Source organism: Grammomys surdaster, unplaced genomic scaffold (assembly GCF_004785775.1).
Source record: "Grammomys surdaster isolate TR1022 unplaced genomic scaffold, NIH_TR_1.0 63, whole genome shotgun sequence".
Classification (NCBI taxonomy): domain Eukaryota; kingdom Metazoa; phylum Chordata; class Mammalia; order Rodentia; family Muridae; genus Grammomys; species Grammomys surdaster.
In genome coordinates this window covers 19,385,127-19,406,177 of record NW_021604565.1, presented here as the reverse complement: position 1 = coordinate 19,406,177, position 21,051 = coordinate 19,385,127, and the positions used below count along the sequence as shown (strand labels likewise).

At 37.6% G+C, this 21,051-nt stretch overlaps 2 non-coding genes across 2 annotated transcripts; both read right to left on the bottom strand.

Moving 5' to 3' along the window:
* Positions 1-4,333: 4,333 nt before the first annotated feature.
* Positions 4,334-4,396, bottom strand: LOC114621927. The gene has a single exon (XR_003711498.1). It is a non-coding gene; the product is annotated as a U7 small nuclear RNA (small nuclear RNA).
* A 13-nt stretch (positions 4,397-4,409) lies between these two features.
* On the bottom strand, positions 4,410-4,471 carry LOC114621913. The gene has a single exon (XR_003711491.1). It is a non-coding gene; the product is annotated as a U7 small nuclear RNA (small nuclear RNA).
* Between the last annotated feature and the right edge of the window lie 16,580 nt (positions 4,472-21,051).

Here is a 21,051-nt window from a genome sequence, read left to right as displayed (position 1 = left end):
TTTCCCCTTCCTTCCTTCGATCCCATCCTTAACTGTATTAGTAATATATTTAGCTTTCTCCATCTCATTTATAGTACTTTCTCAAAGTCCTATTATTAGACATTAAGAGTACATGTCTATTATGATTCTCCAATTCATTAGGATTCCCTGAAAAAACAAACATGCATGCATATGGACCCAGCTGAGGTGAAAAGATACATATTATCACGAGCAGAGAGAAGAGATAGAGAAGATGGGCTCAAATTCTAGTCCTGATTCTATTGCTGTTTAGAAAATTTAGCCATTAATTTTAGTAGCAGAGCTGAATGAGATGCCAGCATTTTGGAAACCTACAGACTCTGCCAGAGGCAAATTAAGAAGGACCAAGGATTCACATGTCTAACTAATGATTGCGAATGATGGTTGCTTCCTTCAACAATTACTAATGATGGGAAAGAAAGCAACTAGATACAAAATACTGACATTTAACATGAATAATCTTCCATTATTGTTCTATCTTGTTTATGAGCAAACTCAGGCTGATAAATGAACTGATCTAGTCAAAACTGAAAATTTTATGTTCACGGTTGCGAAAGAAGTGACTTATTTTTTTAAAAAGTCTTTTGAAATTTTAGTTGAAATTGCAGCGTATATTAGCATTTTTCCCAAATGATAAATGTTGACTAGAAGGCATTAGACTGCACACTCTATAAGATATATATATATATATATATATATATATATATATATATATATATGGTACATTGTAATTTGAAGGCATATATTAATTTTATTGTTGTTTCAAAGATATTTATTGAATCACTCTAGTCAAATAAAAATTTGGTTATTACTTTCTTATGCCAACTATTTAGCAAAATAGAGTCTAGTGGTAAGAGCCCAGAGTCACTACATTTGTTGTTCAGGTACCTAAGTGAGAGGTTATAGGCTGAATTTATTGCAATGATCCACTCTATATGCATGTATCTTACATTGCAACTTTGAAGCTTTGTCCGTGAATGGATTAATTCCATTTTTTTTTTTTCTGTTTGGCCGTGGCTGCTTTTGCAGCTTGTACTGGTTAAGAGTGTGGCAGAAGTGATGTTGCACCACTGTCAAGGATACTCGTCAAACTGTATTTATCTGCTTCTTTTGCAGTGTGTCACCATTTGGCCCAGGCCATGTTCGAGCATATTCAGCACAGATAAAACATCCCAGGCAACATTGCTCAAGTCAGCAAGTCCTCAGCCAATCCAGAGCTCCCTGCAGACGAAGTGTCAGGTCAACTGAGTTCTATGAAGGCTGTTCTCTAAGATCTGAACTTCTGAACTTACTGTCTAGTGCAGAGGTTTATGAGAAATGTGAAATTATTGTGGTGGTTTGTGGTACAGTATAATTCTAGGAATAGATAATGGGCAGACTTCAAGCCAAAGTGAATCAGAAGAAACAAGGGACATCACACATTGGTAAATAGAACACATCAGGAAGCACTAGTGATTATAGATGTGTATCCACTGAACTCTACTGCACTCAATTTTCTTAAAAAATGAAAGAAAAAGAGGTGGGGTTGTATATGCTTGGAGCAGGGTGTGGCACTATTAGCAGGTATGGCCTTGTTGGAGTAGGTGTGGACTTGTTGGAGTAGATGTGTCACTGTGGGTATGGGCTTTAAAAGCCTTGTCCTAACTGCCTGCCTTCTCCTAGTGGTCTTCAGATGAAGACGTAAAATTCTCAGCTCTTCCTGCACCATGCCTGCCTGGACTTGCCATGCTCCTGCCTTCATGATAATGGACTGAACCTCTGAACCTAAGCCAGCCCCAGTTAAATGCTGACCTTATAGAGCCCACCTCCAACAGGAAGACAGGCCATCAAGTGAGGGAAGGGGCTGCCAGCCCACAGTCAAAATTCTGACCCATAATTGTTCCTGTCAGAAAGAACTGCAGGGATGGAAATAGAGAAAAGCCTGAGGAAAAGAACGTTCAGCGACAGGCCCAAAGTGGGATCCAGCTCAAGGGAGATCCCAAGGCCTGATACCATTACTCAGGCTATGGAGTGCTCACAAAAAGAAACCTATCATGACAGCCCTCCAAAAGACCCAGAAAAGCAGCTGAAAAAGTCAGATGCAGATATCTGCACCCAATCAATGAACAGAAGCTGCTAACCCCTGTGGTTGAATTAGGAAAAGCTGCAAATAGCTGAGGAGGATGGTGACTGTGTAGGAGGACCAGCAATCTCAGTTTACCTGGACCCCAGAGATCTCTCAAACACTGGACTAGCAGCTTACATCAGCTGATATGAGGCCCCCAACATATGTACAGCAGAACACTGCCAGGTCTGGGTTCACTCAGAGAAGATGCACTTAACCCTCAAGAGACTGGAGCCCCCAGGGAGTTTAGAGGTCGAGTGGTGTGGTGATTGGGGGTGGGAGTCACTGGTGCAGGGAGGAGATATGGGATGTGAAACAGTCGGAGGGTAGACCAGGAGGAAAATAAAATTCAGAGTTTAAAATAAATAAATAAATAAATAAATAAATAAATAAATAGTTGCCTTGGTCATGGTGTCTGTTCACAGTAGTAAAACCCTAAGACAAAGAACAATATTGTTAGATATAAAGGAACAGAAGAACAAATGATAGGGTCAATACAATTCTAGTGGTGTTCAGCAATAGATCCTAATTGGTAGGTCATCAAGAAATGCTTTCCCCCAAAGAAACAAAGATACTTCAGTGTTAAATTACACTATAGATAAATAACTTTAGCATACGGGTACAAATACTTTTGCTCAACACAGCATAATATATATTCTCTCCATAAGCTCCTAGAATGTTCAACAAAATAGATTTTATGTTAGGATGCAAAACATGCTTTAACAAATACTTTAAAAATAATTTTGTATTCACTTGAATGGTAATCAAATCAAAGTAGCAATCATCAGAAACTGCAAAACCAAGGAAGTCAAGACAATCTACTTTTGAGCAATCAGTGGACTGTTGGAGAAATCTTGATGGGGTATTACAGAATCTCTAGATTCAAAGGAAAATGAGAATATATCTTGTTAGAAACTAGAGGGTACTGATTATGTAATTTATAGCTACAGTGTCTACACTAAAAAATCAGAGAAATTAAATAAATAATTTAATAATTCAGTTAAAAACCTTACAAAAAAAGGAGAATAAGCCAAAGCCACAATTAGTAGGAGGAGATAAATAATAAACTCCAGAGGTAATATTTAAAGCAATAAAGTAATGTGTTTTGGTGTCAAGTTGGTAAATGGCTGATTTATGACCATTCATCTCAATTGTTAATTTGAAAAGGTCTTGAATAACCTGAAAGGTGGACACTAAGCATGCGGGTTTCTCAACAACAACAACAACAACAACAACAACAACAACAAACCTAGATATCAAAAGAATCACTGCAGATTTTATGAGGCTCTGAAAGAAATAATACTAATGCTTCTCAAATGATTCTAAGCATAAAGAGAAGCAATGCTTTCAGATTCATTGGATTCAAATACAATGAGAAGTAAAGAGTCTTGATTAATATCCTTGATGCATCCAGATTCCAATATATCCAACAAAATACTTGCAAACTGGCTCAAGAGCACATTTGAAATATAACCCTTGATCAAATTTGTTTTAGTTAGTGATTGCAGTACAGTTCAACTTATGCAAACCAATAAACATAAGCAGGCACATAAATAGATTCAAGAAGAAAAAATTATATGATCTTCTCAGTAGAGAGATTAAAAATCTTTTGGCAAAATTCAAATTTCTTCATGATAAATGCTCCCGAAATTAAAGTTAGATACCCAATAAAATGCTTGATACTTTAGTCAGAACAATGAAGTGAGAAAAACTTAAAAGGAATATGAATATAAAGGAAGAAGTTAAGTATCTTTACTTGCATATCGCTTGATCATATTTTTAAAACATTCTGAATTCTTCACCAAAGACTTTTAACTTGTTGTAAAATTCTGTAAAATGTCAGGATTCAAACTGAACGTACATAAATCAGTAACATTTTTGTACATCAGCAACAGGCCTACTGAGAAAGAAATTAGAGAAATTATCTTATTTGTGTGTGTCGTATTAGTATTTAAGATGTCACAGTGAGCCCATTTCTTTGTATTTTAGGTCTAATATTTGCTGAGGACCAGCCTCAGCTTGGTTAGGAGTTCTAAGGAAGGAGTGCTTGGGAGCAGCAGACAAAACAAGTCAAAGTCAATAATCAGTTCAAGCTGACAACTCGGTGGTTTGCTAGAGATAGCTCTCTAGATAGTTCTGTAGGTAGCTCATGGGTTTTCTGACTTTGGTCCCAAACATTCTAGAAGAGCTGTAATAACGCTCTGGATAGCTCTTGGTTTTCCAAACAAAGTCAGAAAACCTGCTAGACAAAATTCTAACAGAGCTATAACAGCTCTCTAAAAACATTTTTAGTTTTCTGAGCAAAGTCAGAAAACCTGCTAGAGAAATTCTAAAAGAGCTGTATTAGCTCTCTAAATAGCTCTTTGGGCTTTGCAACCAAAGTCAGGAGAGCTGTTAAAAAAATTCTAAATGAGCTATGCTAGCTCTCCAAACAGTTCTCTCTAGATAACTTTATTTTGCAGACTAAAGCCTATTTCTATTTAAATATGAATGCAGTCATTTCCCCTTTTCCCAGTTTCCCTATTGAAATCAGCATTTTATGACATTAGCCCCTTGATTCTTAGAAAAAGACAACAAGTACATCTTTTTAGACACAATAAATAAGTTCAGAAATTGACTTGTCTTTGTAAACACAAATATTAAACTTAGTTGGTTGGAATCTTGTCCTGAGATGACCACTCTCTAAATCTCTTTATGTCTTTAATATCTTTCTGACAAACTGGTTCTTTAGTGCAGCTGACTCTGTTCTTTTAGGTCTGTGAAGCCCCTTATGTAGGCTTATATTTTTCAAAACCTACTTTTAATAAAGGTTCTTAAATGCTTTAACTTCCTCTCTAGCCCACCACCCACCAGAGATAGTGGAAAAGAAAGGTTAAAAGGACAAAGGTGGATGTGGGCATGCTTAGAAATAGTTCTCTGGAGCAAATCCAATCTGTGTTGTCAGGATATCAGCAGTTCAGTTCATATGAATCAGCAGCAGCAGCTTGATCCACTTGCAAACACCATTCATGAATCAGCATGGTAATTCTATCCAGAAGAAACTACAAGGCTTTGCCAATCAGTTGAGGCTGCAGAAGCAGCAAGAAACTACGAGAAAACCACCAGAAGTTCTTTGGTGGTGTTTCTCTCTATAAAGTCACAACAAATGATGGCCAGTAAAGAGTGGCAAGGCGAACCAAAACCACAAAGCCTTGTCAACAAAGTCCAACAATGACCAGCAAAGGAAAGGCAAACCAATACCATACAGCATTGTCCACTGTCTGATCTGTTATATTTATACCCTTTCAAAATATCATGTGTTCTCTCAAGCATCTGCTCTAGGAAATTATTGTATGTCCTTTTTCCAGACTGCTTCCAGAAAAAACACCACATGTCTTTTCTCAGCAAAACATCCTCCTACATGTCTGCTTCAGCAAAAACATCCTCTTATAAGACAGTTTCCAGAAAAACATTACCTGACACAACTGAGTCTGCAAAGAAACTAGAAATTTCCACTTCACCCTCATATAATTTATATTGCATCCTTATAGTTTGCACAGTTCAGAAATCCCGTAAAGGATAGCCCTTATATTGATCTATGTAGTCTTGGATTCATGTTTTCAGAATTCTTTCCCACAGCCAGGAGGTCTGTCCTGAAGGTCTCAGCTCACAGAACACACTGTTGCTTCCAGGAATGGTGCTGTTTCTGATTATTATTGAGTCATCTACCCAGCAAAGAAGAACATTCTCTCAAAGGAGGAGCATAAAGTAAAATATATATGTTATTATATAAACAATCTTTATGCCCATAGCAACCATCAACATTCACAGAGAACCACACCCTGTTGGTCCTGCTCCAGCAGTGGGAACCATGTCATGCCATCCCTTCCATGGCCATGCAGAGCCTAGCAAAAAATAAATGACAATTAATTCATAAAATAACAGCACCAGAAAAAATATCTAGGAATAAAATCTAATGATGGCACTTAAAGATTTCTGTGGTAAAGATTATAGAACAAAAATGTTCTAAAAAGCACAAAAGACCTTGAATATCTGAAGCAATCTTGAATCAAAAACAAAACAAACAAACAAACAACCAATCCTAGTGTTTTTTAGTACCTGATTTCTAACTAGACTCTAAAGCCAAAGTAACATAACATCATGGCATAGGCACATAAACAGACAGGTAAATCAATGGGATCAAATACAATTCCAGAAGTAAATACATGAAGCTATAGCCCCATGGCTTTCAACAAAGTTATCAAAAGCATTCATTAGAGGAAAGACAGCCTCATTAACAAATGATACTGGAATTAACCAGGCATGGTAGTACATTCCAGTCATCCTAGAACTTGAGAGGTAGAGGTGGATAGATTATAAACTCAGTGCCAGCCTGGTCTATAAAGAGTTTTGTTCTCACATGGGTTACATATTGAACCCTTAACAACAGGAAAGCAAATAACAACAGAGTGTGTATGCAGCCTACAGAATGGGAGAGAAAATAATTTTTATACAGAATCTACAAAAAAAAAAAAAACCTGAAGAAGACAAAGATGAAAATGGCAATGACAACGAAGAAGGAGAAGGAGAAGGAGAGGAAGAGGAAGAGGAAAGAGGAGGAGAAGAACAAGAAAAATAAAAAGAACAAGAATGAAAAGAAGAAGAAGAAGAAGAAGAAGAAGGAGGAGGAGGAGGAGGAGGAGGAGGAGGAAGAGGAGAAGGAGGAGGAGGAGGAGGAGGAGGGAGGAGGAGGAGGAGGGGGGGAGGAGGAGGAGGAGGAGGGGGGGAGGAGGAGGAGGAGGAGGAGGGGGAGGAGGAGGAGGAGGAGGAGAAAGAGAAGAAGAAGAAGAAGAAGAAGAAGAAGAAGAAGAAGTAGAAGTAGAAGAAGAAAAGAGCATATAAACCAATTAATAAATTGGCAAGTAAACTTTCAGAATGGCTAGTAAAAAAAGATGTTTAACACCTTTTACCATCAAAATGCAAATAAAATCCTATCTCACCACAGTCAGAATGACCATTAAAAATAAATCAAAACAACCACAATGACAAATACTGGTTGAAGATAGTGAGGGAAAAGGACTCCTTTCACACTGTTGATGGGATTTTAAAATAGCTTAGTCACTATGGACCTTGTTATGGAAGTTCCACAAAAATTGAAAATAGAACACCATATGATGCAGATATATAGTTTCCCGATTTATACTCAATGGACTAAAAATCAGCATGCAGTAGATGATATCTACGTACTCATGTTTTGGCATGGTGCTTTGAAAACATCCAGATTACAGAGTCAGCCTATATGCCTGTAACACAGAATGTGTAGTGTATACCATGTACACACAATGTGATGTTACTCATATACAAAAAGGAATATCATCTCACATTCAGGGGAATAAATGGGACAGGAAATCATTGTGCTAAGTGAAAAAGAACAAACAAATACAGAAAGACAGGTATTATAGCTTCTTTCCTCCTCAAAGGTGAATCCAAGGGAAGGGTGGAGATGACAAAAATAGAGGACACATTAGCAGGGAAAACACAGTCTAAAGAAAGAGAGTAGTAAACAAGGCCATAGGAAGTGTGAACATGATAAAAGTACATCACATATGTGAATGAAATGTCACAGCCATACAGTGCTTTGTACAAGTAATATACACCAAAAAGAATTAATTAGATGGGCTGGTAGCCTGTGACAGACTGCAGACTTAAGCTTCACAAAGTGGGCTAGAAGTAGCGTAAGCAATACAAGATCTTCACGGTATCATTGCCTAGTCAGTATGGAATGACTGAGCTCCTCTCAAGTCTTTTATTTATTTATTTATTTTTTGTGAGACATGTGAACACAATAAAATCATTCCAGAGGAGCAGAGTTTGTTGTTGATAGCCTGAGAGCTCTGTCTTCTGAAATGTGAACTAAGAAAAAATGGAGCTATTTATGACAGAAAATAAGAAAATCATAAAGAGCTCCGAATACTTCAACTTTTATAGGGCTGTCTGGTGCTGTGGGAATTTAATTTCCACTAAATTTTGCAGCCTTATATTTTAAGTGATATTATTTCTCTATAGTAACTACTGTGGGTTCCCATTTTTACCACAAAATTCACTCTCCTGTGCCTGTTCCTCACAGTACCTATCACGTATATCACTGTATCCCTCTATTACAGACATCGTTTTCCCTTATATTTTTGTTTTGTATTACTTTAACATACAAAATTCAAACTCTTTACTTTTCCCCCAACTAACAAAGGAACTCAGCTAGCAAATGAGTAAGTCACTAGTGATGTATAGAATAAATGCTGCAACTTTCTCTTCATACAACAAAGGGCTGGACACCTACTCTGAAGATTCACAGCCTATTGCAAACAGGTTTCTCTGTCTAGAATACTAACCCTCTGCCACTAAAGTTGCAGAAGGCAAATTGGTTTCTTTGGTTTTATAAGGCATAAGTCTATTATAAATTGCCGTAGGCTCCAAGGGGGAATATCCTGGTTTATTTAATTGAAATGTCTCAGCATGGATGAATCCAGGTAATCACACAATATCTGCAGGAACAATATATCCTCCAACCATAGCTTGTTTCTCTGTTTTGGCCCCATTCGCAGGCTGGCTGTCTCCAAGAGGAAGCAATGTGGCTTCCAGAAGTTCCAGGATTATATCCTGTCTGATTAGCAACCCCAGAGAAAAGAGAGTTGTTATTTTACAAACATTCCAGAAATATTCTTAGGATTAGCTCTGTTTCATTTGGCATGGGCCACATGAACACCCTGAGACTGTCCCTGTGGCTTAGAGATGAGTTGCTTTCAATGGCTGCCTGTGTGTCCAAGGAAAAGTCACATCTATTGCTTAGGTTAGAATCCAAGTCAGTCTCCCTGAAAGAATATAATTTGATATTGTATGTGATACAATTCCCAGAATGAAGTAGTGGCACAGTAAACAAAATACAAGAGAAGCAATGTTGGAAGGACGACATTCATGGAACTCCTGTGATTAATGATGTCCTATAATTGTAACTGGCAAAAACTGCCTGATTTGTAAGAATATCTTTTGAATTAGCAGAGCATCATCCATGTAGTAGGAAGATCCTGGCATATCAGATAGCTCGGGTTGAGTGCGTAAAGATCTGCTTTTGACCAACACAGAACAGGAGGGGAGAGGAAGCTAGAACCTGATCTGAGACCAGAATGAGCATGAGCGGCTGGACTGGCCCAGCTTCAGAGCTTGCTCTGAAGGTTCCACCTTCAAGGGGCTACTGAGGAAACACTGACTTCTCTGATAAAACTCTAAAACAATTTTAACCAAACACCAAGAGACGTCATGATACTCATTGATGGCAAGGAATCCACATCTCTAAGGTATGTCTATCATTTGTTTTGATATATTGTCTTTCTCAGGATAATCTTTGAACTTTAATAGGTCTCTTTGCTAGAACACATTCTAGCTGAATCTAAACTAGAATTTATAGCTTCGTCAGAACAGTAAATTGAAAGATGGTAGTCTTTGCCTCACCAACAGTCTTCTCTTTTCATACAGCAATTAAAAAGTCTCCTTCAAGCTGGAAGTTAGCTCAGAAGAGAGTAACCAGAAAAAAAGGGAGATGGAGTGGGTCTCATAGACACAACCTAGTTCCAGGGAGTGTAAGTTCCCATAAGTAAGAACAATAGGTAATTGTAATGAAAAATTTAATGAGTTATTGGGACATTTCTTTGTTGTGTCATTAAGCTCACATGACCATGCAATATAAGTTCCTGGAGTGAGTGGAATTCTTATTTCCCAATGGAATGAAGCTTGCCATGAGGAGACTGTCGTGCTGTAAAACTAAAAGTAAATAAATAAATAAATACATAAATAAATAAAGCAAAAAGCCTCATTTATTGAGGATGTTTATTGATAAGGGTTACTGTGAAATTCCAGGTGGTTTTGAGTGCTAAATATTATGTCTAAGAATTGTGTCTGAGTCTAAAAGTATCTGTGAGTCTGTATATTTGTGATGGGTTTGTGTGTATAGTGTTGGTGTCATCTGCAGAGAAGGAGAGGTGGATAAAAGTTGACCTCAGAGCTACAGGCAGAGTACTATCAGCCAGAGTAGCTTGCTTCATTCAGTACTGAACAGGAAATGTTGGTATTGGGGCAATAAGCTATTGTGACATCAGGATGTGAGGCTAAGGGAGTGGAACAGAAATGAAACACTCTGATTCCTTGGCTGAAACTATAGCTATTAAACATTAGAGTTGCTAATGTCTGTTGCCAACAGAGTGACGCTTTTCAGCTTTGCCTAAAATGACTGTGGCTTCGGTTTTTTTTTCATGACCATCTCATTTGTACTGCATTATTTTCACAATGTGAAACATGATGCCTTCCTCTTCAATGTATTCCATGAGTTGAAGAGGCACATTCTATGTGATCTAATTATTAAAATAATACTACCTAGTGTTATTTGATTGCCTACCATGCACAAAGTACTATTCTATATTTTGGGGTCCATTATTCACATAATGAACCTACATGAAGTTCTCCAGAACATGTGTCATGTCCATTACCAATCTTCTTTTGTAGGTGAGCAAACTAGGAAGGAAGTGCCTTGATGCCTCTTCAAGGCTCTCATACCTAGCAAATAATAAAGGCAAGGTGTGAACTCAAGCATCATGGCAGCTCAAAAACTAATCAGATCATTATAAACACACGCAGTTGGTGGCCATTGACATGCTGCCAGTGAACACATCTCCCTGCCACTAATATCTTCCAACCTCTTCCTATTGTAGGTGGGCTGGTTCTACACTTGCTAAGGAACAGAATAAAGGAAAAATGATGAGACATTATTTCTAAGATTGGGTTACAAAACATGGCTTCCATCATGTTCTTCTCATCGTTCATCTGTCTCCATCTCACTCTCTTTTCAAAAAAGAGCTAGATGTCTTGCTGTGCACTGCACAGTGGAGATGATCATGAGGCAAATGATTCCTTGTTTGAACAACCCATGTGGATCTGAGTCTGGGTAGCAAATGTTCAAGTGAACTTGAAAATCAAATCCCAAAATCTTGTCTGAGAGTTTCACTCCACCCACAAGAGAGGTACTGAGAAAGAGGCATCCAGCTGAACCACACCAGAATTCTTCGCCCACTAGAAAGGAGGAGGTGTTAATAATTTTAAAGTGCATTTTCAAGCAAGAATACTGCATACTTGGAGCATATGCACCCCACACCCCTGCCTTCTTCCTCACCTCTCTGCTTCCAACTAGATCTCTTTGATTCCCAATTTTGCTTTTGGTTTCACAGCATAGCTATAGTCATGATTCTATGTATCTAGAAAGTTTGGTTCTCACATGTGAGAGAAAACAAGAAGTATCTATCTTTCTTAGGGTGATGGTTGGTTGCTAAAAATTAAAATCACCCAAAGGGGCTTTGGCTGGTTGTCTTAACCAGTGTGGAAAGACCCAAGAATAGATGGCATTTTCTTGTGACATCCCAGATAGAAGAGGGCATGGACAAAGGGAGATTATTCACCCTTTGTTCCCTTGAACTTGTCTGCCTTTTCTCTGTCTAGCTGCTGATTGGGTTCTTCTTTTCCTCACTCTTAGTTCTTGATGGTGTTCCACAGAGTGGTAGCACCAAATTCCAGTAGAACTCATTTTTTTCCACTTTGGGGGTATTTGCAAGGCAGCTTTAATTAGGTGCTGAGCTCTCTTTGATCTTTGGGCTGAACTAACTCCCTATTGGATTCTCTGCCCTCCACTTGCTTCTCTGTGTTTCCAATTCTTTAAATCAAGGGATTTATGCAGTCCTTGTTAAGGACCAGTGACAACTGTTGTAAAATTTGCATTTTAGTTTTTGAGTGGTGGTAAATCATGTTTTAAACTTGCAAGCCCAAGTGCAAGAAGTAATGGGATTTTCTGTAATAGAAGGCTTTAAAAGAGTGTAAATAACTGATGTTAAAAGCACTTCAACTGAGCTGTCTTTTTGTTTTCTGTAAAAATAAATGTTTATTTTCTTAGTTTCTGAGAAGTGCTGTGGACACGCTCTTCTAGTAGTGGTATCCCACATTCCTGTAGGAACTCCCCAAATGGGAGGGACAGAGGCCATGTGCACAGAGGTCAGAGTTACACAGAATGCTGGAATTCATATCAGTGTAAGCATGTTGGGATGTAGCAAAAATTATTTTAATCCCTTGAAGAGCTGAGAAATGCTTTGTACTTGGGATGGCTAACATTGCCAATTTGAAAGACTCTGGAGACAAACCTCTGGGCTGTCTCTGAGGGATTTTTAGATTAGGTACTTTTGTTTGAAAGGTCAACACCTAATGTGGTAGCTCTGGCTCTCTGGGCATGCCCATGGCTTAAACAAGAAGGAGAAAGCGAGCTGAGCATAAGCAGTCATTGCTCTGCTTGCTGACAGTTATAGATGAGATGCGACCACTGCCCGAGTGCTTTATTCTCTCCCTGCCATGATGTGTTCACAGTGATGCACAGTGTCATCTCAAACCCTTAAGAAGAAACTAAGTCTTTATCCCTTAATTATCTTCTTGTCAGGTATTTATCACAGCAACAAGAAAAGCAAATTATATACACTTTTAGCAATATATTGTATTTTCATTAAAAAACATTATTTTCTTTACAATAAAGACAAAAGGAAATTAGAGATTAAAGCTTGTATAAATTATTGGGTCATAGAGCACTTGCTCTCAAAGGAGATCAATTTTGAAATCTGATACCTAAGGATTATCACAAATAAATGTGATGTTTTTAAAGGATTTCTTACTATTATATTATATTAATTAATTAATTAATTAGTATAAATGTTTTGCATGCATGTATGTATGTGTACTATGTGCATTTCTGGTCTCCATGGACACCAGAAGAGGGCATCAGCTTTCCTAGAACTAGAGTTCCGAAAGATTGTGAGCTGCCATGTGGGTGCTGGGAACTGAAGAAAGGTCCTCTGCAGGAGCAGAAAGTGTTCTTAACCACTGAGCAATGTCTTTAGCCTTGTGATTTTAAGTTCTAAATCAGAGACAAACCTTTAGATAGACTCAAACAGCTTGCAAGTGTGAAAAATTAGTGTGTTTTTTGAAGTGGGAACTTCTGATCTCTTTGGAAAGTCAACTATGTCAAGTAATGTTTTCCTGGGGCACACCAGTGAAAGGATGTTTGCTACAGCAGACACGTGAAAGGAGGCATATGTTTAGAAGGAATGTAAATATGACCCCAACAGACAGTGGGAGCTTGACCATTGGTTCGCCTTACTCCACCTTGCTATTCTTCACTCATGATACACAGGTATTGGTTCAGTTTACATTGCATCATAGAGTTTTGTCTGTGGTGACTTCATAGAAAGAAACTTTTGTTAGGTCCCCGAGGCTTCTTGTGGCTTCAGTGGCCTTGGGTGGTTGGTGACCCTCATGGTTTCTTTTGGATTGAACTGCCCTTACTGATTCAAATGTGGTATCTGCCGAGTGGACAGGACTACAGCTGTTGATTGTGTTTAGTGTTTACTAGAGGACTGGACTGAAAACAATGAAGACTGGAATCTCCGCAAAAACCTATTTCTAAACAGGTCCACTTTCCTTGTATCTTAGTAGCCTTTTTTTCCACTGCCTCTGGTGGTGGTGGGCTAGAAGAGAGGTTAATCCCTTATTAAAGAAGGTTGAAAGGTATATGCCTACAGTTTATTATTCCATTAAAAACATTAATGGCTTTGCATTTTCTTAGTGTCCACCTTTTTTTCTTTGCAAGAAGATGCACAAATGAATGATATCTTTATGAATACTTTCTTTCCTACTACGCTGACATAAAGAGCTCTGGTTCCATTCAAATTTCAGCACCTGAATTGTTTCCTCCTAGCTGTTTGTATTTGGCATGATAGGAACATAAATTTATATGCTTCCTCTTAGGTTTTAAGTCATTGTTTACTAATCATGTTTGAGTTGACTTCTCAGAAAGGGCTTGCACTTACATAAGTATTATGATCTCCGAACATATCTACTCTTGAATTTGTTGATGTAAATAAAAATGAGTGGTTTCCGTATGTAAAATAAATATCTGCCTATCTAAACTGACTGAAAGCATTTTCAAAATTGAAAAGTTAAAACTTTCATAGTTGTTATTTTGGGCTGTTTACTAGGGTCATATTATCTATGCTTAAATGCTGAATTAATAATTCCTCTGTTATTTAAAATAGTTCACATTATGTTGTGACCACAATTTCTTCTGAGTTAAGCTCAGAGTTAACTGGCTTTCCTGAGGTTCCATAAGAATTTCATAGCAATGTCATGATCCAGCTGAATATCTTGCTTCCTAATTCTGGTTCTGCTGACCTCACATTGGCAATGGCCCTGCCATTCTCAAAGCAGCCCATCAAGAGAACTAGTGGCTACCCTTTCCACTATCCTCTGTGCCCAGCCCTCCAGCATTCCTGCGTCTGCATATGATTGATCTCAGAAAATGCACTAGGTTTTCTGCCTAAGGTACTCTCCACTATTCAAGGGCCAGAGGGATATCTTTAAAACTTACAAATCTGCTTAAGCTATTTTCCAGTTTAATTTCCTTTAATATCTTTTCAGAACTTCACTTCTGTGTGTCCTTGTATCATGGACTATTATTTTAATTCCAAGTTGCATTTTTCTCTTATTAAGAAGAACTTGGCTCAAATAATGAAAATATAGATAAAACTACGGAAAGAAAAATATGACAAACTTTCATGGACCAGTATCTGCCTTTAATGATTACCAATATGTAGCTAATCTTGTTTATATTTTTTCTTCATCTCACCCCAGAACCCTGTTTGTTGAGTTGAAAGCAGATTTCAGCATTCCCCAAAACCCTTGGGATACTAATTTAATTCTTGTACTCCATTTCAGATCTGCACTTAGGACTTTATACTCACTGACTTGGGAAATAGTGTTTTTGGAGAGCAAATTATTAGGTTATGATTTCAAGGTGTGTTTTTACCCACATTCCAATTACTTAGTTTCCAAAGACCAAGTTTATGTTGATGAAGACATGATTACAGCAGATGATATGTAGATGGATAGTTATGATACATTTTATTCAGGATTTAATGAACTTAATCGCACTTCTATTCAGTTTTTAAGAATTAAAGTCTTGTAAAAAATTTTAATGAATTCATTAGCAACAAAAATGCAAGAAGTAAGGAGAAATTTCTATTTTGAATAAGCAATCATGTGAGTTCTAAGTGGCAGGTGAATTTAGTAAAGATCATATACCTTGAAAGCTGTTCACGTTACATAAAATTTCTGTAATCTGCGTAGACAATCACTTATATTTAAGTGCCCACTAAGTCTTTGGGCATTGCTATTTATATCAAGACAGATCATTCTATCCATGAATACAGGAGCCATGTTTATACAGTCAGTCACATGCAAGAACCTAAACAAATCCTTGGTGCATGAACAAATAAAGAAGTGTGAGCAGTGGTTTTGGTGAACAGAAGCAGTAGACACACCCAATTTTGACTATGGAATGTTATTCTTAAGGTCTGATTTCATGCTTTACATAGGTCAATATTCAGTATTCAAATAACCTCGCATTGTATATTTCTTTTTTCTTAGCCTTTACCATGCATGTTTATAACAATAGCCAACACATATTGCACTTTACGGACAGCTCACTTAGTGTAACTTATCTAGAGTCTGGGGTGGTCTGTTATTCCACACATTTTTTGGGGAGGGGTGGCAATGCTCAGTGCTTGCAGAGTGCCAGACTTACCCCCTGGCAGTGGGATTTTGGGATATATGTATTAGCTGCTTGGCTCATAGGCTCTTAATTAATAGTCTGTTTTGTGGTTTAAAATACAAATTTTATGACACTGCTTTATCTACTTCATCTTAACATAAAGTTTTCTTGTATATTAGAGTGTTGAATGAAACACAGGATTAGTTAGTTGATTTCCTTAGTACATCCTAATTGATAGAAATGAGTTAAAATGTTGACAGGTATCAAAGTTCACAGATTATTTCCTTTTCATGTTTGTGTGTTCACATACACACACACACATGCATACTTGTGTGGGAGTGAACATATATCTATGTATGTATAAGTATGTGCTCCTGTATGTTTATGTATGAGGAGGTGTTGAGAATTCTCTTCCATCACTCTTCCACCTTAGTCCTTGATGCTGGCTTGCTAAAGTAAACTCAGAGCTCAACAATATGGCTAGTAACACTAGTCAACTTACACTGGTGATCAAGAAGGACTGGAGTTACAGACTGGTCACCACACCTATCTGACACTTATGCAGGTTCTGGGAATTTATCCTTCAGTTCTCATGCTGCTAGGGAAGAAGGCACTTTAACCACTGAGCCTTCGGCCTAGCCTCTGAATTTATAAGTGTCTTAGAGAATGTAAAAAAACATAACTTATAAGAATGGCTATTTTATGGAGATATATAAGGAAGGACATTGAGATATTCAGCATTTATTTTTCTGACTCTAGTTAGACCCACGCCATCTGAGTTCCAGGTTTGAATTAAACCATTGTATTTTCAGACTGGGTTGGTTTATATGACACAATTAATCAAAATGCTGATACCTCCCCACAACAGAAAACTATGTTTATCTTAGCACCTTCTTGCATGATTTCTTGTAAGTACTTAGATTCAGTGGAATAGAGATATTTGTATGAAAGCATTTTCTAGACTAGAAATTAAATATGTACGCTCATAAGCCTGTGGGCAGAGTGGCCTTCTGAATTTCCTTAGCTATGTCAACTCAAGTGAAAATGATGAAGATAGGTCAGAACAAGTGTTTTGCTGGTGCTGTATTCATGATGTACCTAAGATTTCAGTTACATTTAGACTAAATTTTTCCAACTAGTGATTTTTATCATTTTTCCCCCATAACTACTGATTTGTTTCTTTTAACTTTTTGCAGGAACTAAAAGTTTTGTCCACCTTGGTTTAGTGCAAACTCTGCAATCAGTATAAATCCAAAATGATGTTGACTCTTCATGAAATTAGATACTTAGACTGTGGAATAAAAGTAACAGGACTGTTGTTTCAAAGATTAGTCTTTGAGTTTGTACATGCTAGCTGTGAGACATAATTAGATGATTTATTTTCTTAATAATTGTTAGTGATCTGAATCCCTATTTCCCAATTGAAACAGCAATCTCCTTTAACTCCATCCTGATGCCTAAAGGTTTTAACTCCTTTGTTTCAGGTTGGATTTATAAAGCAGGACTGTGTGTGTGTATATGTACTGGTCCTCCCTGTTATACCTTACTCTTCTCTCCTGCTTTCTTCCTGTGTATGCACTGGGGACAAGAGATGACCATCACATGCTTCTATATGACTTCTAAGGAAAATTTGGTGATTATCTTTATTTGTGGTAAAACAATATCACCTATAAGGAGTGTTGTTTTGGTGTGTGTGTGTGTGCAAGTTCTTGGGCAAATTTATTTTTCTATTATTGGTCTTTAATAGCCAATTTAATTTAAAATATTCTGTAAAGTTGACATAGCTTTCTAAGATCTAAAGTTTTTTTTTTTTGTTTGTTTGCTTGTTTTGTTTTTTTCGAGACAGGGTTTCTCTTTATAGCCCGGGCTGTCCTGGAACTCACTCTGTAGACCAGGCTGGCCTCGAACTCAGAAATTCGCCTGTCTCTGCCTCCCAAGTGCTGGGATTAAAGGCATGCGCCCCCACTGCCTGGCTAAGATCTAAAGTTTTATCAGTGACATTTTAGATTGGCAGAGATTGAATTAAAATTTTGTGTTTGTTGCTCATTGCCACTGAAATTCCTTGATAAAGGTCACACCCATTGCCCCCCCAACCCCCCAAAGTCCCTCTTATTTTTTAGGGAAAGAAGTTCTTTCTGTTCTCTACTGGTATGTTCCCAGCTATTTTTTGTCTCTTGTATTGTGACATAAAGTTAGAAAATACTGTTATCAATTCCGAATCATGATAATTCAGAATATTCAGAACACTACTTCCTGCTTGCTTATGAAATTCCCTGGGACTTTTCTAAAGGCTGATGGGAACATTACAACTAGCCTGCCTTAGCCTGTGGATAATGGCTCTCAACCACTCCTTTGGAGGTTTTTATTTTGCATTATTGATGTGATAACTCAAACAAATTTTTTACTTGATATAGAATGCAATGTGAACAATCATTTGTTTGCTGCCCGTTTCAAATCCATCTTTGTGATGAAATTAATTCCTAGATCAACATCTGGTTTTCTAAACATTCTTTATTGCTCAAAAATATAATTAACTCTTTCTCCTGGGAACATATAACAAAATAAGAAGCTAAAGATGATACAAATTTAATGAAGAAAGAATATAATTTTCTTCCAAATAATTGCCTGAGGAAACAAAATGTCAGATTCATTATTTGAAATTCTTAAAGTTGTAGGGACACACATATGTGGATGTCAGGGCTTTTGTGTTTTAGGTTTCTTTAATATATAAAGTAATTCACCAAATAGAGAATTAAAGCTAATCTTAAAACATAGGATCTATATTCACACACATATATCTCATGTGTCATTCATATAAATGTACACCTCATATATACATTTGTATATTTCTGACACATATAAACATATGGCCAGGTGATATGGTGTATAACAAGACATCTGACTGCAACACTGCTGTCATTTAAAGCATAGCATTCCATATGCTTTGCTTTATCATAAAGTTCAAAATTAAAATTTTATTATGAAACATTTATGTAACTCTGGCCTGTATATTACTTAACTAGGAAAACTATTTTTTTTGAAAATTGATCATAAACTTATCTTTGAGAAGTGAGGAAAAATTTGGTCATTAACTTTTTAAAAATTATTTATTTTCTGTTCATATTTATAGTATTCCCCATCCCCTTTCCTTTCCATCTCTTCTACTGTCTCTGCCTCTCCCCTCCCCTCTGTACTTTATGCCTTTTTCTATAATAATTATTATTATATACATGCACACACATACACAAATATATATTAATGCAGCCTGCTGAGTCTATTCATTGTTGCACATATGTTTTGAGGGATGACCACTTGGAACTAGTTAATGGATTATGAACTCATCTCTGGGGAAGACTGATCCTCTCTCTCTCTCTCTCTCTCTCTCTCTCTCTCTCTCTCTCTCTCTTCCCCCCGTCTGTCTCTGTAACCATTAATTGCTAGTGTCTCTTCATTTAGCATGGGGCTTTGTGAGGGTTTGGTCATCCAAATCGGCATGCCAACAGCTGTTGCTTGTCAACAGCATGTCTTATTTATGTATTATTTTTAGTTTATTTTATTTATTTACATTGCAAATGTTGTCCTCCTTCCATATCCCTCCTCTACAAACCTCCTGCCCCATATCCCCCTCCCTTTTTGTTTCAGAGGGTAATCCCCCCACCCACTCACTACCACCTCATCTCCCATTATCTCACTTCTCTGGGGTATCAGTCTCCCACAGGACTAAGCACATAACCTTCCACTGAGGCCAGACAAGGCAGCCCTCTGCTACATATGTGGCTGCGGCCAAGAACCAGCCTGTGGTTGATGGCTTAGTCCCTGGGAGCTCTATGGGGTCCAGTTAGTTGATACTGTTCTTCTTTTGCCATCCCCTTCAGCTGTTCCAGTCCTTAACTTAACTCTTCCAAAGGGGTCCCTGGTCTCAATCCAATGGTTGTCTGTAAGTATCTGCATCTGTCTCAGTCAGGTGCTGGTAGAGCCACTCAGAGGACACCCATGCTAGGTTCCCTCCCGCAAGCACATCTTCGCATCAACAATAGTTGGTATCCGTACATGGGATAGATCTCAAGGTGTAGCGGTCTCTGGATTGCCTTTTCTTTAGTTTCTGCTCCATTTTTTTATCCCTGCTTTTCCTTAAGACAGGAATAATTCTGGATTAAAAATTTTGAGGTGGATAGGTGGCTCAATCCCTCCACTGGTGGCCATGTCTACCTATTGAAGATAATCTCTTTAGATTCTATCTTCCTGCTGTTGGGCATTTCTGCTAATGTCAATGGAGTTGACAAGAATGTCAAGTCCCAGAAGAAAGAAATTGAAGAAGACCTCAGAAGATGGAAATATCTCTCATGCTCATGAGTCAGTAGGATTAAATAATAATTAATAGTAAAAGTGGCCATTTTACCAAAAGAAATCTACAGATTACATGCAATCCCCATCAAAATCCCAACTCAATTCTTCACAGAGATAGAAACAGCAACTTTCAAATTCATCTAGAATAACAAAAAAATCAAGATTGCAAAAACAATTCTCAACAATAAAAGAACTTCTGGGAGAATCACCATCTCTGACCTCAAGCTGTATTACAGAGCAATAGTGATAAAAAAACTGCATGTTATTGGTTCAGAGAGAGAGGTTGATTGAAGGAATAGAATTGAAGACCCAGAAATAAACCTACACCAATGGACGCTTGATCTTTGATGAAGCCAAAACCATACAGTGAAAAAGAGAAAATATCTTCAACAAATAGTGCTGGTCTAACTGGCGGTTTGCATGTAGAAGAATGCAAACTGATCCATTTTTTCTTCTTATACCAAGCTCAAATCTAAGTGGATCAAGGACCTCCACATAAAACCAGATGCACTGAATCTAAAAGAAGAGAAAGTGGGAAATAGCCTGGAACACATTGGCACAAGAGAAAATTTCCTGAACAGAACAGCAATGGTTCAGGCTCTAAAATCAACAATTGACAAATGGGTCATGAACTTTCCAAAGTCCTTGTATGAGTCACTTTTCTATTGCTGTGAAGAGACACCAGGACCATGGCAACTCTTTTAAGACAAAGTTTTAATTTGAGGATTACTCACAGCTTTAGAGGCTTAGTCCATTATAATCATAGCAGGGTGTCTGGTGAAAGACATAGTAGGTTTAGTGCTGGAGAAGTAGTTGAAAACTACATCCAGATCTGCTGGTAGAAAGGAAGACAAAGGGCTTGGGTCCAGGGTTTTGAAACCTCAAAGCCCCTAGTGAAATACTTCCTCCAACAAGGTGA